General features: G+C 41.0%; 1 protein-coding gene across 1 annotated transcript in view; it reads left to right on the top strand.

The window, feature by feature from the left end:
- Positions 1-5362: 5362 nt before the first annotated feature.
- Positions 5363-19082, top strand: part of CNTNAP4 (contactin associated protein family member 4) — a 589031-nt gene continuing 575311 nt past the window's right edge. Inside the window, exon 1 of the mRNA XM_079907172.1 lies at positions 5363-5789. The gene's annotated coding sequence lies outside the window, so the exon portion shown is untranslated. The remainder of the gene's footprint in view (positions 5790-19082) is intronic.

Genomic DNA, 19082 nt, shown 5'->3' with positions numbered 1-19082 from the left:
GAAGTTGGGCTCCTACCCTACCACAGAAACTGGGAGATTGGGGGGCTTGATGTTATTGTTTCAAAATGATGGCTCCCAGTTCCTGGAGGAAGATATTCCTTGAAGGTACAAGGAGTTAGAGGCTTTTAAGAGCATTTACATATCAAATAGGCAAAGAAAGAATTTATAAGTTTTCTAAAGAAAATCCTCTGAGGAAAGGGAGGTCAGGGTCTATAGTCTGGAAGAAGCCTGACTAAAGTTTCTTCAAGCTGGACCTCTTGGTCATCTGCATGCTTGAATGTTTTATGTAAACCACACTGTGGCCACATTTTATGTTAATTCAATGATAAAATGATAACAAAACAGCACTTGATAGAACTTTACGGTTTGCAAAGCCTTTTCTCATAGGCCATTTCTTTTTATTTTCACAGCCACCCCATGAATAGTATATAATTGTTATATCCAATCTCTATATGAGTAACTTGGTTCTCAGCAATATTAAATGAATTAACAGAATCATGTAGCTGGCGAAGGATAGAAGAGGTGTTTTAAAGCATCTGACTCCTGTGCCCTTTCCAACCCATACTTCTTATTTAAGGGAAATCTGTGATAAAATCTGTGCTCTTCTGAAAAACAGAGGAAGCAGTTGGTCTAACATTATATATTTTTTTAAATTCAAGATTTCTGGGACTTCCCTGGTGGTGCGGTGGTTAAGAATCTGCCTGCCAATGCAGGGGACACAGGTTCGATCCCTGGTCCAGGAAGATCCCACATGCCGTGGAGCAACTAAGCCTGTGCACCACAACTACTGAAGCCCGCGTGCCTAGAGCCCGTGCTCCGCAACAAGGGAAGCCACCGCAATGAGAAGCCCGTGCACCACAACAGAGAGTAGCCCCCGGAAGAGTAGCCCCTGCTCGTCACAACTAGAGAAAGCCAGAAAGCCTGCGTGCCGCAATGAAGACCCAACGAGCCAAAAATTAAATAAAATTAAAAAAAATTCAAGATTCCTGTGTTTTATTTCTTTAAATTGTATTAATATAATAGAGAAGTAAAATAGAGAAACTTGTAAGATAAGTAGAGTCATGTCAATTCTCTATTAAAAATTAGTTTAATCTGTAAGAGTATTATTTAGAAAAGGTAACTAATGAAAACCAATTTTTACTTGCCATAAATATCTATAGCTCAATGATTTCTTCTTATGCTCACTAAACATGTTTCCTAGAGTTTTTGAAGTTTCTGTCCTAAAAATATTTTATGGGATCGGCCCTAGACTTTTAGTTCAGGTGTGTGTTTTAATTTCATGAGCTATTTAACATCTTCCAAATGGAGTTTCTCAGTGGCCAGAATCAAATACAAAGGTTTTCTTTGTCATGGTTTCAACTTAATTTGAATATGATTTGGATGACGGAGAGAAGGCCTTCTCTAAACAGTACTCTCTAGACCCTCTTGATGTATTTGCATCTGTTTTCTAAGTGTGTCCATGTTCACCGGCAGTGCCAGGTCACTCCCTATACAATGCAGTCATGGCCTCCACAGCCCTCCTCCCCTTTCTGTGTTGAGCATGTTCTCACTTGAGATTTCCTACTGGTCCTTTATACCTACTCTTCTTCATTCTTCTCTTTTGAAATTTATTGCAGTTTTAATTTCCTTCCGTGGTAATGGGTTATCTTTTATGACTGTGCAGATAAGTGCTTTCATGTGGAGAAACTCTTCAACATTCCTGTTGGTCTCCAGATAATAGCTTAGAAGCGCTATTCATGGAGGTTCTTAACTATGTCAATAGTGCAGGACACCTTGTCATCTTTTTTACAGGGTCTGATGGTGTTTTCAGTTCCTACAATACAGGTTTGGAATGTTATTGAGGCAAACAGTTCTGCAAGCTTTACAATTAGGTACAGAAGAGGATGGCATCTATCATTACAAAGGTGGGTTGAAAAGAGAGGATGGGGCAGGTTCATTATGTACAGTATTCTGGTTTCATTATGAGGATAAACATTTGGAGCTGAAAGGTATCATCTAGTGGCTCCATTGCAGTGGTGCTCAACTGGGGGCGATTTCTCTCTCCCTCTGGGACACTTGGCAATGTCTTGAGTCACAACTGAAGGGGTCATATTACTGGCATCTAATAGGTAGAAGCCAGGGACACTGGAAAACATCCCTCCATGCACAAGAAACCCACCCCCCCAACAGAGAGTTATCCAGTCCAAAGTATCAAGTTCCAAGGTTTAGAAACCTTGCATATCAGCTCTATTTTAATACTACTATTTTATTATGCTATTATAAGTAGTACTCTTCATAGTACTTTTCAGTATCTAATATTTTTCTTGTTTATTTATTTTTCCTGGTGTGTTTCTCCATCTTGCCTGTGTTGGCCACCCCCATTTCTTCATCCCACTGACCAGTGCTCAGGAAGATTTTCCTTATCAGATAATGTACTTATCTCTGTTTCATTAAGGTTTGGTTCTGAGGTTTTGTCTTGTTCTTTTGATTGGAACATATTCTTTTGTTTCTTCCTTTTGCTTGACTCTCTGTTGGTTTCTATGCATTAGATAAAGCATCCAGACTTAAAGGAGTGGCCTCCTGCAGGAGATGAGCCTGACTGTTCAATCCTGCCTCACTCTTGTCTCTCAAACCTTAGTGATTGTCCAAACAGCCTATTTTATTTTTAATGGCTCCTAGTAGATGAGGGTTTGCCAAGACCAGTCTGTGTTACAAAGTGGGGGAATCTCAGTCAGTACCTAGATTCAGGCTGATTGGAAGCCAGACCCTCAGGCAGTAGATTTTAAAATATGCAAATATAAACAGTGCTGTGGGGCTGAAAGCATAGGCCCCATGGCCACCAGAGCCAGGTGATGTAGAGGCGTCCCCTGGAGGCAGCCTCAAAAATCAGGGCACACTTTGCGATGACCTAGAGGGGTGGGATAGGGCGGGTGGGAGGGAGGCTCCAGAGGGAGGGCATATGGGGATATATGTATACATACAGCTGATTCACTTTGTTGTGCAACAGAAACTAACACAGTATTGTGAAGCAGTTATACTCCAATAAAGATCTTAAAAACAAAACAAAACAAAACCCGGGGCACCAGATGTAAAACTGGGGCACCAATCCAGAGTCTGAAAACATTAAATGAAAAATTTCAGACATAATTCATAAATTTTAAATTGCATGCCTTTCTGAGTAGCATGATGAAATCTCATGCCCTCCTGCTCTGTCCCACCTGTTATTTACCTAGTAGCCCTCTTGGTTATCAAATCAACTGTTACTGTGTTACTGAACCACATTTGGGTCCGCTAGCCCATGCACAGTAAAGCCAATCTACTGATACCGGGTTATGGTGAAGGAAAGTGCCCCGTTTACTGTAAAGAACCAGACAAGGAGTCCAGGACAGCTAATGTTCGAAAACACCTGAACTCCCTGATGAGTTTCAGGGGTGCATTTTTAAAGGCAAGGTGAAGGAGAGGACACTCAGGGTATGTGATCAGCTCAGGCACAATTCTCTGAAAGGTTGATGGTGAGGTAAGAAGGTGATGTCACAGGGGTTAACGTTGTTAATCCCGAGGCTCCAGTAGGTCTGGGGGCTACATGCTCATCATGGTCATCAAGTAGTTAACCTCTTCCACTTGGTGGTGGTTTTAGCATCTGTAAAACAACTCAGGAAATGTTCATCTGATACTGTTATTAGGTACTTCACAGAGGACCCAAAGCGGGGGACTTGGGGGGAGGGGTCTTTCCCAGGAAGGCCTCATAGGTCCTGCTTGGTTACCACAGCATCACAGTGCTTGTGTTCAGGAAAACCTTATTTTACTTATCAAGGGCCCCAAAGCGCACGAGTAGAGATGCTGGCAATGCGGATATACCAAAGAGAAGCCATAAAGTTCTTCCTTTAAGTGAAAAGGTGAAAGCTCTTGACTTAATAAAGGAAAAAATAAGTTAAGTGCTGAGGTTGCTAAGAACAAATGTTCTGTCTATGAAGTTGTGAAGGAAAAAGAAATTTGTGCTAGTTTTGCTGTCACACCTCAAACTGCAAAAGATACGGCCACAGTGTGTAAGTGCTTAGTTAAAAGACAGAAAAGGTATTAAATTTGTACAACAAAATATTTAGAGAGAGAGAGAGAGAGAGAGACCACATTTATATAACTTTTATTATGGTATATTGTTATAACTGTTGTATTTTATTATTAGTTACTGTTGTTAACCTCTTACTGTAACTATAAGTTAAACTTTATCAGAGGTACATATGTGTAGGAAAAACTTTATACATAGTGTCTCGAACTATCCTTGATTTCAGGCATCCACTGGAGGGGGGAGGTCTTAAACCAGGGGTCCCCAACCCCCGGGCTGTGATACAGGTCCACAGCCTATTACAAACTGGGCCGCACAGCAGGAGGTGAGCAACGGGTGAGTGAGTGGGTGAAGGTTCATCTGCCACTCGCCATGGCTCCCCATTGCTGGCATTACTGCCTGAACGAATCCTCCCCCCGAATCTGTGGAAAAATTGTTTTCCACAAAACCAGTCCCTGGTGCCAAGAAGGCTGGGGACTGCTGTCTTAAAACATATTCTCCACAAATAAGGGGGATCTACTTATTTCCTTAGATATCCAATATTTTTTCATGCTCTGTAATGGAATTCATTTTAAACTGCACTTGCAAATTTTTTGGTGTTGGTGTATGAAAATACAATTTTTGCCTCTTCATCTATCCAGAGACCTACCTAGCTAAAATAATTTACTAATTCTATTAGTTTGTATGTAGATTCTTTTGACTATTTTTAAATATTCTCGTAAACTGCAAATAATAAAAGTTTTACTTCAAAAAAAAAAAAAAAAGAAAGAAACCCCAAACAAACGGAGCATCAGCTGTAAAGCTGGGGCACCTGACCTAAAACCAGGCACCTGATGTAATCCATGACACCTGACGTGTTACTTCTGTAAACCTGTGACCTGTCGTAAAACTGGGGCACTTGTTGTAAACCCCAGGGGCACGTGACGTAAAACCGGTGCGTCACGTAAGCCCGGTGCCTCGCGTAAAGCCGGCGCCTGACGTAAAACCGGGCGTCTGACGTAAAACTGGCGCCTGACGTAAGCCCGGGCGCCTGATGTAAAACCACGACACCTAACGTATTACTGAGTGCCTGACGTAAACCTGGGACCTGCAATAAAACTGGGGCACTTGATGTAAACCCCGGGCACTCGACGTTAAACTGGGAGCCTGACATAAAACCGGGCGCCTCTCATAAGCCCTACGCCTGACGTAAGCTCTGCGCCTGACGTAAAACCGGGCGCCTGACGTAAAACCAGTGCCTGACGTAAAGCTGGCATCTGAGGTAAAAACCGGGTGCCTGGTATAAAACCCGGCACCTGTCGTAAAACTGGGGCACTTGACGTAAATCCACGGCACCTGACGAGAAGCAGGGGCAACAGTTGTAAAGCGGGGGGACCAGATGTAAAACCCAGCACCTTGTGTCAAACCGGGCACCTGATGTAAACCTGGGCACCAGACTCCCCAGGCGCCTGACATAATGCTGGGACACCAGAGGTAAAACCGGGCGTCTGACATAAAACTGGGGCCCTTGACGTAAAACCGGGTACCTGACACGTGTGAAAACTCCCTCCTGAGAGATCCTGGCCCTGGAAGGAGGGCACAGAGATGCTGCCTTCCAGCCTCCTTCGCAGAGAACACCAGCAGTCTCCCAAATGTGTTAAATCAGAGGCCTGCCCCTCAGGCCGGTGCTTCAGGACCAGCAAACAGAGCCTCTCCCCCAGCCGTTGGGGCATCCCTGGAGGCGGCTTCCGCGCTGGACCCAGGGCTGGTGAGTCTGAGCGCGGGCCTTCCAGAGCTGTCTCTCGGACTGTAGGGCAGGTATCGTGAAGTGACTGGTTTTCAAAGCTAGATGTTTTGGGGGCTCATGTCTCAGGTGCAGGTCTTAAAGGTTGGGGGTGTCCCACGTGGGGTTCAGAGCCTTCACTCCTCAGGGAGAAGCTCAGGGTTTGAGCTCCCTCCTGTGACTGTGGGTTGCCGCCCAGGGGCGGTGCTTATGGCCATCCGCGTCTGGCCTCTCCCACCTGCTCCTTTTCTCCTTCGCCTGCGGCGTAGGCGCTGCTCAGCCAGGTTTCAGGTTTTTTTTTTTTTCCAAGAGGAAATTGTTCCATATGTAGCTGCAGGTTTGGTGTGTAGGTCACCGGCTTGGACTGGAATCTCTTTAGTAAGATTTTCCTGAACGTTCTGTGTTCCACTGCGGTTATTTCTTTTAGTAGGAAACTGAAACCAAAAGTTGGCCAAAAGATTGTAGTACAAGATAGGGGCATTGGTATCAAGATATTGGCATCTTGATTGACAAGCCAGCGTCCCATCCTGCTGGTGTTTTGATCACTTTAAGGAGGACAGTTTCGTCCACTGGTTTGCGTTTAAACACAGAAGTGAAGAGAAACAGGCATCTTCTCTTCTGTATCCCTGATGTTTCAAGAGAACCTCATACTTCTTAGATTTTCCTGATAGCATTAAATTAGATGCCTGATACAAGAGAACTATGCCTGATTCTCGAGTTTATTTCTCTGGAACACGTCACGTCCTCTTAGTGGTGATAGGAAAAAATAACTTCAGGAAAAGACTTCGTAGCAACCATAGAGTATGTAAATATTTATTCTCAGGGAGTCTAGATAAATTGCTGTAAGAAATTTATAGAAATGGTTTATATATATCTCACAATTTCATTTGTCTTTTTCACTTTAATTAGACCTCATCTCTCCTAATAAGCCTTTGCTTGACTTAGACTTTTGGTGACCCCCTACTTCATGGTGAATTCCTGGAATTTCGCTAATGTCCACTTAGGAAGTGCTCATTTTTCCACTTAGGAAGTGCTCTCTGTATATGGGGAGCCGGGGGGGGGGGGCAAGGTATAGAATGGATAGATATTCTCTTTGCATTGACTTCATGGTAGGTCAGTGCCCCTAATCCCTGTGTTGTTCAAGGGTCAACTGTATATAGTCTGTAGACTCTCACGTTATTAAAGAAAATAAGTTTGAAACAATACTAAAGCGTATATACAGCTTTCATTTGCGAGTTTATCGGGCAGTTACTGTATTTTTTTAATGTAATCTCTATTTTAAATATGACAGATTTTGGGTTCATGAGAACTCCATAATATTACATTTAGCAAAGGTGTCCACTTGCCTTTGGTGTCCATGAAAGAAATGAACCAAAACATCAGCTAATGGGGCATTTGTGATACACATAAGGTGTTGAGTGCTTGTGAGAAGGAGTAATGTTGAGGAAGAAATAGAGGAAAAAGGAACGAGTGGTCTTTACTCTCCCCCTACTCTTCTTTGCAAAGCATTGCATTTTCACCTTCGTTCAACTTCCCTGCACTTGTGTACATGTTTGTTTTTCCTACTGAATTATAATATCCTTGAAAGAAGACTTAATTCATCTTTTTTCCTCAAAGCACTTAGCAGTTCTCCTTGAACAATTTCAATAGCTCAGGAGCAGGAGGTAACTTAATGATTTGCTATACTTCATCTAAATGATGAGCATGCTTTGTAAACCACCGCTGTTAGTGACAACATTAGGTTATCATGGTAATCATCTAGATAATTAGGTTATCCTGATACTCTCAGTGGGTTGAATGGTGGCCTGCAAAAAGCTGTCCGAGAACTAATTCCCAGAAACTGTGAATGTAGTCCTATTTGGAAAAAGAGTCTTTGCAGATGTAATTAAGCTAAGGATCATGAGATGAAGAGGTCATTCTGGATTATCCAAGTGGTCTCTAAATGCAGTGATAAATTTCTTGTAAGAAACACCTGTGAGAGAGATTCGACAGAGAAACAGGGAGGAGGGGAGGAGGCAATGTGACCACGAAGACAGGGACTAGAGTGATACAGCCACAAGCCGTGGAAGAACATTGTTGGCAGTCATCAGAAGCTAGGAGAGACATGGAATGGATTATCAACCTGGAGCCTCTGGAGGGAGTCCACCTTGACTTCAGACTTCTGGGCTGTAAAACTGTGAGAGAAGATATTTCCGTTAAGCTACCAGGTTTGTAGTAATTTGTTGCTACTGCCCTAGGAAACTAATACAACTTAGCTCTGGACAGTCCCCCAGAGACCACCCTCCCTGTATCTGGAGAACCTGGGCTGTTAAATGGAGCCACTGACTTCCTGATGTTCTTTTATTAAATGCTTCACAGCCTCAGGCTGGAGGGCTCCTCCCCAGCATAGATTCTGGGGATAGAGGGAACGTATCTTCACTTAAAACAAGAAACCAGTAGCTGCTACACTACCCAGGGAAAGTTGAGGGTAAGGGAGGGGAGGTACTGCTCTCACAACCTCCTGCTTTTTGAACAGTCTTCTAGAACCCTACTTTCATTGCCTTTTGAAATTTAATCCCTGTAGAGAGATAAGGTGCTCTTAGACAACAGAGACTTTCAAGATAACATCTGAACACATTTATGACAGTGTCACAGACGAGAAAATCATAGGGAAGGAAGTATTTGTATGTAGACAGATGCTTCTTGGAGGAAGTAAGTTTAGAGCCAGACTGTGAAAAAAAATAGAGGGTTTGAGTAAGTGGCTAGTGGAAGGGAAGGTATTTTAGGTGGCAACACAGAAGAAAGAATAAGCAGAGGAGATGAAAACTAGTGTTGCTTGAAGGAAAGATCATCAGAAACACATTGAATGCTAACTAGGGTGTTCAGTTACCATTGGAAGAATTTGGGTTTTTTAATCTAGAGGTCCGTTGTGGTTTGGTGAGCAAGGTAGGCCTCGCTTGAGAGGCTGCAAGCCTTTCAGGAGTTATCACTGGTGGGGTGGATGACGCTGTAGGCCCCCTACAAGTTTCCTCCCTCAGCAAATCTTTCTGACTTCTCCAGTCAAGCATAAGTGCCCTTTTCTCTGCTCCATGCATAACTTGAACACTGCTGTGGAGTATCCCTCCTACCCCCATGTGGTTTGGATTCCTTCTAACTCTAAAAGGCCCCAAGGGAAATGTATTCCCATTATCTAGCACTGGACCTGGCTTCCAGTAGGTACTCCAATACCATTTCTTCTAAACTCAGTGAATTTCAGGGGGGACTCCTATAGAGGATTCAAGACCCGGATTCCAGCTCTTATAGCTGTTGTCTTCTCACAGCCAGGAGCTGTACAAAAGGATTTTTAAAAATAATTAATTAATTAATTTTTTGGCTGCGTCGGGTCTTCGTTGCTGCGCGCTGGCTTTTCTCTAGTTGCGGCGAGTGGAGGCTGCTCTTTGTTGTGGTGCTCGGGATTCTCTTGTTGCGGAGCCCGGGCTCTAGGTGCACAGGCTTCAGTAGTTGCGGCTCGTGGGCTCTAGAGCGCAGGCCCAGTAGTTGTGGCGCATGGGCTTAGTTGCTCCATGGCATGTGGGATCTTCCCAGACCAGGGCTCGAACACGTATCCCTCCATTGGCAGGCAGATTTTTAACCACTGCACCACCAGGGAAGTCCCCAAAAGGGTTTTTAAAAAAGTGATTTTCACACTTGGGCAACATGACCATAGTGCCTAATTCAGGAAGACACTCTTTCACGTTTTCAGTCTCTGCACATGGCTCTCCCAAGTAGAAAGCATGTCTTTACTGGGTTAATGTAAAGTTCAGAGAAAATGTGTGGCTAAAGGACAGGGAGTTGCCAGTGTTTGTTGAGGACCTGATAGTGTACTGAACACTACATTTGAGATTGAAAATCCATCAACCAGTACACATTTTGTTTTTTATTTTGTAGTTCCTTTCTTGTTTTATATATATATATATATATATATATATATATATATATATATATAGTTGTTTTTTTTTTTTTATTTTTTTTTGCGGTGCGCGGGCCTCTCACTGTTGTGGCCTCTCCTGTTGTGGAGCACAGGCTCCAGACGCACAGACTCAGTGGCCATGGCTCACGGGCCCAGCCGCTCCGCAGCATGTGGGATCTTTCCGGACCAGGGCACGAACCTGCGTCCCTTGCGTCGGCAGGTGGATTCTCAACCACTGCGCCACCAGGGAAGCCCTCTTGTTTTATATTTTTTGATCAGTGTCCCAATACACTTTATATTTGTTGACATTTCTATATATGTTATACTTCAATAGAGCATTTCACTTAAAAGAAACAAATATGAACCTGATGCTATGTCTAGCCTATTGTTATTGATCTCAAAATAATGGGACAAAATAGTTTACAATTCCTTATACTTACATTACATTACTTTTAGTAATTGGATGAGAAAAAATATTTGAAAGAAATTGAAGGGGGCAAAAAGCAATATAATTTGATTTAATTACCTTTTAATCAAAGTAATTGATTAAATTACCTTTTAATCAAAGTAATTGATTAAGATTATTCCCAGATCAGGAGAGAGCTCTTTTCATGATAAGATTCCTGCAAAGTGTTAATGACTACCAAAAAAAAATTCCAAAGTGTTTAAGACAATATGATTTGACAGGTTTTGGAGAGATGAAAAACATTCTTTTATAAAAGAGAAAAATAATTCAGAGTAATCTTAAGATAGTAGACTTGCATACCTAGTTTGTAATGGCAATTTGATTTAGATTGAGTATAATACTTATCAATGGAATAAATATTTGCTATGCAAAAGAAAGTACATGAGATGGAAGGGAATGAGGTATCAACTTTGTTTTAAATTAATCCTAAGATATTTGAGGAAAGGATAATTAGCAGTTAGACTTGAAGATATGGAAGCAATATGACAAAGCCAAAATAAGTAAGCAATAAAATAAATGACAGTAGAATGTTTCCTAAAATAATTACCTGCATATATTGCTTTCTGGAGAGACAAAGCAAATAAAACAAAATCCCAGATGCCTTCATTCAATGTATATTCAAGTCATAAAACCTTAAAATCTGGGTTAAAGGTCATAAACCTTTGTAAAGTGTGACTTAAGAAATGTTATTAAAAACCAAGCAGTTGCTGAAAGAATTATATGGAAATTAAAAAAAAATCCTTGAGAAATCCCTTTAGACCTCTCAGAAATACACAAGCATACACACACACACACACACACACACACACACACACACACACACATATATGTAAGTGAATTGTGTCTGAAATAACAGAGAAGATATTTAAAGGGCCATAACTATTTGTTAGAATGTAAATGTAACGAGTATTACAAATATCTCAAGTTACCCGTGTGCAGGACTACCTAAGCACTCCACATCCCCTGTGTCTGCTTGTGATAAGGCATTCACATGAAGACAGTCAAGGCTTTTGCTTAGCATCTCTATAAAATAAAATTACCAGGTTTTCTTGAGCCTTTTACACATTTAATCTGAATATTCCCAGTGACTAAGATGTGTATGAATGAATTAGTTAAACTGTGTAAGTGCAGGACAGTTCTGGCTATCACATTCAGAATCTTCACCTGTAAGATATTTTAGGAGAACACTTTTTTCATATTTTCTTTCTGTTATTTATTTGAAGAAGGAAGAGAAAGGAGGAGGAGGAGGAGGAGGAGGAGGAGGAGGAGAAGTGGGGGAGGGAAAGCCAGAGAACAGCAAGAGAGCTATAGTCAGATCTGGTTGAAAAGTGTAGATCCCTGGGCTCCATGTCCAGCTTCCTGAGTTAATAAAAATCTTTTTGGTGGTTCTAATCATCAGCAGAGTTGGGGATAACTGGGTTAGAGAATACTGAGATTGTCCATAGGTTGATCCTCCTGGGCCCTAGTCTACAAGGGTCATATCAAGTGTTAAGGAGATTGTGTACTGGTGTCCCCCACAGTGCTTTCCATGCCTCACTCCAGAAGAACGAGGAGCATGGGAATCTCAGACCCACGGTCAGGACATTTGGAGGAATATTTTGGAATAGAGACGGCTTCCTCAGGTCCTACAATTATAACAAACTCATGGAGAACAAGAAATGTGTCTTTTCCAGCTTTACCTCTGGTGTTCACCAGGGTGCCTAGTGTGAAATACCTGATAGTAAATGTACTGATTTTGATGCATTATGCAGGCTTTGTGGGTGGCACCCAAGGGTAAGTTCTTGTAGAGAACTTGATTCGTTATGTTACCATTGCCGATAAGAAGCCCATGATGCAGGAATTAGAATTATTTATTTGTTAAAGATTACTTACTTATTTATTTATGGCTGTGTTGGGTCTTTGTTGTTGCGCTCGAGCTTTCTCTAGTTGCGACGAACAGGGGCTACTTTTTGTTGTGGTGCATGGGCTTCTCATTGCAGTGGCTTCTCTTGTTGCAGAGCATGGGCTCTAGGCACGTGAGCTTCAGTAGTTGTGGCATGTGGGCTCAGTAGTTGTGGCTCGTGGACTCTAGAGCGCAGGCTCAGTAGTTGTGGCACACGGGCTTAGTTGCTCTATGGCATGTGGAATCATCCTGGACCAGGGCTCAAACCCGTGTCCCCTGCATTGGCAGGCGGATTCTTAACCACAGTGCCACCAGGGAAGTCCAGGAATTAGATTTAAAATAAATCCATCTACACTGTAAGAGCATTGGTTGAAGGGAGTGACTATTTCTATTATGCCCTCACTGGAACATGCAAACTTAATGGTTTCACAAGGAAGGGAGAAGTGGAAATGTCAAATGTAGGAAAACAGGAAAATACAATTACCTTGTCAGCTTTCCTAATACTGATTGTGGGTGGGTAGCAAACAATGGCTAATATCTCAAATCCAGGAGAAATTAAACCATATCTTTCAGTAGAATCAAACAGGAGATATCTATATGGTCAGATATGTAGCTTAAAACAAAAAATTTTCTGTTCAACTTTAATTAAAATAAAACAAATTTATCTGAGAGAGGGCTCTCACAGAAACAATCACAAAGTAAATTTCTCAAGGAAATGTGGTAATCTTGAAATGTCTTATTTGTTCAAAAAAGAATTGAAATTTATAGTCCACCTCTATGAGAAATTACAGTATGATTCAAATGTTTTAATATGCTTAAATTAAAGGATTCTTATTGCTGTGACCAGTTTTTATTTGGGACTTTATTAAATACTCTGTAATGTAAACAGGGAATAATCTCAGTTTGAGTGTTTTGGTTGCCATAAAGGTACAGCAAAAGGATTCATAGAAATTTTTGTATTTCACAAGAGTAATTTTGGGACCCCATACCTTTGTGCAAAAAATGGTAGGTACTAGCCTGTACAGTATTCTTTGTACCTTGTAACATATGGCAAGACATCTGATTTAGAGTCCAAGAGTGTTACATTTTAGACAAGGTAGCCTAGTGTATAAACACATTGTTTCCATAAATTTCACACTGCCTTGTTATTCTGGCACCTGCTGTTCCAAGAAAGAGGAAAGCTGAAGGAAATAAAACTCAGCACAAAATAGAGCAGCACTTGAATGGCAACTGCTGGGATGTACAAAGAGGAGACACAAAATGGGAAGACAAGATGCATTTTTTTTAAAGGTGGGGTAAGATCTTATTTTCAGTAGAATATTATTGTATTTAACTGAGAAACAATTGAAGTGAACAAGGTGAAGTGAAATTTGAGAAGAAAACAAAAGGGCTTTAATTGATTTTCGTTCACAGACTCTTAGAGCTGGTGTGGATTTTATAGAATCCCAATCTTGTCATTTTATAACTAAGGAAAGTAAGGCTCAGAGAGGTTGGTGCCTGAAATTCACATGGTTCACATGATTGCTGGTGGAATTCTTTCTGGAACTGTAATTTATTTTATAAACTAAATGCCCACTTATAAATAAAATGCCCACTTCATTTATTTATATACGTATTTTTTTCTATTCCTGGAGGAAACATGAAAGCATAATATTCACAAAATGTTCGAGTGATTTTGGATGAGTGACATGCTGGAAATCAGAGCTCTTCCTTGAGCAACAAGTGGTTTGTCTAAGTGCACACTGAGGATCCAATCCTTAGGCCCTGTGGGGAGAGGGCTCTGTCCTGTGGCCACAGCCCTGGTAGCAGGGACATGGGAAACTGCTGGGCTCCCCAAAGACTTCCCTATCTTACTCCTCCGTCATCTTACAGGCATAGAATCTAAGGGCCTCCCTGGGATGCTGGAGATTCTTGCAGTATAAGCTGGTGGTAGAAACCCTTCTGAAAATGTTCTTGAGAGTGAGAGGTTGCAGATTCTGACTAGGTGTTCAGCATCCACTTGTGGAACTTGGATTGAGTCCCTGGAGTTGTGGGGCTTCTTTCCCCGGGGTGGCTGAGTCACTGAGAAGAACACAGGCTTGGAGTCAGAACATCCTGAATTTGAATTTTGACTCTACAAAGGGACCATCTTTGTGACCATAAACAGACACTGAAATCTCTGTATCTCTATTTATTGTGAGGGAAAAGACATCTGGCTTATAAAATTCCCAGTAATGGCCTTCTCTGCCAAACAATGAGGAATCAAACAGTAAATTTAAATATTTCCCTCCGAATTTCTGAAGATATTTCTTTGACTCAGTGCAGAAAGTGATAGCACTAACTTTTTCTTTGTTATCTAATTTGCAGACTTGGAAGTAAGGACACTCAAAATCCTCTTGGATGACTCACATAATGAGATGATAGCAATTTCCTTGAAAACATTAACTATTAGTCACTATATAAATAAGTTTTAAATATTGACTCCACTGATCTTCCCATCCTTCTTTCTAAATACCAATCCTGGCTTGAATGCTGTTTTTAAGATATATAATGGGCTACAACAATTGACAATACTCAGACAAAGAAAGGGGTGGGTGGTACACAGGCAGAGCTGCAATTCAGCCAGCGTGGAGGTCAAGGTTCTGTGGAGGAATGGAGGTTACTGATTTTTTAAAAAATTTTATGGAGATATACTTAATATGCAAAGAGTTGCATGAATTTAAATGTATACATTTGATGAGTTTGGACATATGCATACACCTGTGATAACCATCACCATAAACAAGGTAATAAACATATCTATTAGTTCCAAAAGCACTCTTGTATTCCCTTGCTTTATTATTCTTTGTGGTAAGAACACTTTGTGTGAGATCTACCCTGTTGACAAGTTTTTAAGTGCATAGTACTGTATTGTTAACTATATACTCTAGAGTTTTATATAAGATGAATAAGTTCTAGAGAGCTGCTGTATAACTTAGTGTTGTATGATTTTTAAAAGTGTGATTTTTCAGTACAGGGTGTTTTGATTAGGTGGGTTGATCCAAGCATAACGTTCTAGGAGGAAAAGAACATTGAGTGTTGTGGCCTCAAATTCAAAAAAAAAAAATCACTAACAAAAAATTGGCAAGAACCTTAGATAAAAACAACTATAACAAAAAAAAGAATGTTACATAGCGTATAAATTACAGCGAAAAAATAATATCTTTTATAGTTTTATTTACATTATAAATGTTTAAAAAGTGATATTAATGTTTCTTGATATTTCCACAGTTCCTTTCTACCAAAGGATAAAAAAATGTACTTTCACGATGTTCATCATTCATTCAGCTTCATTCATTGAACACCTACAATATGGCAGAAACTATTTGACCATATGATGAATAAAATGAGCACTTTAAATGTTTAAGTAAAACACGCTGGTAGGTTAGAGGGAGACAGTAAACAAGCACATAACATGCTTCCAGGCACTGAGAAGTATTATGAAGGCAGATAGAGAGAGGAGCCCTGGTCTGTTTGAGATAAGCAGGTCAGCAAAGGCCTCCCTGAGGAGGTGACGTTGGGGCAGAGGCCTAAATTAAGTGAAGGAGGGAGCCACCTGGAGTTCTAGGGGAAGAGCATTCCATGTACAAGGAACAACAGTGACAACAAAAGGAAGCATTTATTTTGCAGATATGAAGGAGCACGTCAGGTACCCAGAATAGAAAGAAGGCCAGGTGATCCAAAAAATGGAGAAGGTGAGAGAGTAAGGATAGGAAAAAAACTGTAGGCCATGGGTTTTGTTCTGAATGTAATGGGAAGCTGTGATGGTTAATTTTATGTGTCAACTTTGCTAGTCTGTGGTGCCGAATTGTTTGGCCAAACACTAGTCTAGATGTTGCTGTGAAGGTATCTTTTAGATGGGATTAACATTTAAATCAGTAGACTTTGAGTAAAACAGATTGTTCTCCATAATGCAGGTGGGCCTCGTCCAATCAGTTGAAAGCTTTAAGAGAAAAGATGGAGATTCCCTGAAGAGGAAGGGGTTCTTCCTCCACACTGAAACATAGAAATTTGCCTGAGCTTCCAGCCTTCAGACTCAAGACTACAACATCAGTTCTTGCTGGAAATTCCAGCCTGCTAGCCTACCCTGCAGGTTCTGGACTTGCCACCTTCCACAACTTGATCAGTACATTCCTTAAAATAAATCTTTCTCTCATCTCTCTCTCTTCATATATATATAAATACACACACATACACATACACACACACACACACACACACATACACACACATACACATACATACATACATACATCATTTTGGTTCTGTTTCTCTGGAGAACCCTGACTAATATAGAAGCCATCTGACTTACTTGAGCAAGGGCATGGTATGGTCTGATTTACATTTCAAAAATCACTGTTACTTCAGGGAGGGAGACTGACTCTTGGCAGCAAGAGGGAAGCAGAGAGACTAGCTAGAAGGCTGTTCTGGTCCTGTAGGTGAGACCTGACAGCGGCCTGGAAGTGATTAGAGGTCGCTGGTTTTGAAAAATATTTTGCAGGCTTTTTAAACAGATCAGATGAAGGGTGTGAAAGAAACAGATAAATCAAGGCTTACGTGTTGGGTCTGAGCAACTGTGTGAAGGGTGTGCTATTTATAAAGATAGTTCTGGAAGCCTGGATAAGGAACAGGTGTGCAGAGGTGGAAAAGGAGGGGAGGGAAGATGTATTAAGGATCCAGAGTTTTATTTTGAGCACATTAATTTCATGTTGCCTGTTTGCTGTCCAAATGGAAACATCAGTTAGAACATTAGATGCAGGCATATGCTGCTGTACAGTGGTAGTTAAGAGCACAGTCTGTGGAGCCAGAATGTGAACCTCACTGTCTTGGTCTTTTAATCTTAAAAATGGGATGATAGACATACATTACTGATGTGACATGAGGATTAGATTAATCAACATGTGTAAGCTATTAGAATGTGCCTGATGATCACAGAAAAAGTTATGTAAATGTTAGCTATTCTTATAGTCAGGGTTTTATCTTTCTGGCTCATCAAATAAGTTCCTAGATTGAGGCAGGGGCCTGGGGAATGTCTCCCAAGCATCCTGCTTTGTATAGTTTTTGATTACTAGCTCAAAGAGGTCAAAACACAAACAGGAATTGGATGCCAATTGTTTGTCTTCCCTTTGCCCAGATGGCAAGCGCTTCTGGAATGATGACATCAGAAAACTGTGCTTTAATAAAGCACACTTTTCTACCTGATTGCAACATCAGCTTGTCTGATGCAGCCCCACTTCCCGCAAATACCTCCTTGCCTTCTATGCTTTCTTTCTCCATTGCATATCACACCTTCTTATATACTGTACATGTCACACTTATTTGCTTATTTTCTGTCTCCTCTTGGTAGAATGTAAGCTCTAGGAGGGCAGGGATTTTTGACCATTTTTGTTCACCTGGAAGAGTGCCTAGCTCAGTCAATACAGGAGGAGTGAATGATATTTCCTAGTGCTTATTGTTCCCTTTGTTTCTTATTCTATTTCTTCACATATTTTCCCATGAGAAAGGCACATCAAAAAGAAGGTTGCACATTAACATGATTCTCTGGACCTTTATGATTTGTGCAGAATGTTAATTTTCATTGAAACAAACCTCATCTATGAAATGGAATTTCAGAGGAAGCCTCTGATGGCAGTTTCAGTTTTGACTTTGGAAATCAATTCTGGAATTGACATATAGTCTCCTGAAAGTGATGACGCTTTTTTGCTGTTGGCTGTCCGCTCCGTTTCCCTGCCAGTCTAAGTGTGGGCAGTAATACACTCCAGTTGCAGATTCTGATCACAGGTTTTTGCTCAGCAATGCTTGTCGATGAGAGGCATTGAGAGCCGTGCTGAGTGGAAGTTGATACATGACCAAGTCAATCTATGACTTGTGAGTCTTATTGTAAGTCCAAGACACTGTATTGATTCTGTAGAATGGGCTGGAAACTGACCATCATCTCACAGAACACTCTAACTTGCTCCTCATCTGTTTATTCCCAAGGGAGCATTTGCATCACGCAACTTTCTTCCAAATTCATTAACTTCTGTTTCCTTTTACATTCCATTGTGATTTTACCCTACGTATGAAGAGTGGACAAATGGATGTCTTTATTTAGCACGAAAGCATCGGTCCTGTTTTAATGTCAGCTTTTCAGAGGCAGTTAATTTTATCTTCTCTTAGTGCATGGTTTTAGTACACAGATACTGTTTCCTTGGACAAACAGGCATTGTGTCAAAATAAATTTCATTTGACCTTACACTTCTTGTGCCAGCACTTATTATCACCCTTAGCATATTGTATTGCAGGTAGTCTTACAAAATATTTTTAAATTATCCTGATCAAATTAATCTTAATATTATAGCTGTTGTCTCGTTTCTCATTGTGATTGTACCAACCAGCACATCATGGCACATAGTTGGAGTTCAACAAATGATGGTTGAAGTGAGTTAAATATTAATTCCTGAGGCTGCATGGGAAGGGGCATTGCCATTGTGCTGCTTTCAGATTTCCCTTTTATCTATAGAATGAATGATAGGCTGAAATAGGACTCCTCATCAGCTATTCTCTTTGTCCTTGAAAGTGGATGTAGACTGGACCTCAAGGAAAAAAACCCGTTTCTGAACTAGGTTACGATCCTTTTGTGCCTCTGAATTCTAAGCATGTTTTATGTCATTGGAGGATGGTTATTCCAATGAATGACTAAAATTATAGAACATCCGTTCTAGCTGGAAGGAAGCCTCTAATTCTGCTAGAGAATGTTCATTATATAGATAAGTAGTGGGGACTGAGAATTTAGGGACTTACTTCAGACCTCAGAGCTGTCAGCTCATGTGGGAAGGAAATTCATAGCTCCTGTGCTCTACCATGATATTAGACCTTGATTTGGAGGTAGTTACTTGATTTCCTGGGCATTTATCTAAGGCAGAACATTCTGAACAAAGCCTGCATTCTTTTTCAGAGATGACTAGATGCTGCCACTGAAGCCAGCCAGGCAGGGAAGTTAGT

This window comes from Stenella coeruleoalba, assembly GCF_951394435.1.
Source record: "Stenella coeruleoalba genome assembly, chromosome: 20".
Classification (NCBI taxonomy): Eukaryota; Metazoa; Chordata; class Mammalia; order Artiodactyla; family Delphinidae; genus Stenella; species Stenella coeruleoalba.
Note: the sequence above shows the minus strand (reverse complement) of the source record. Positions and strands in the feature narration are given on the sequence as shown.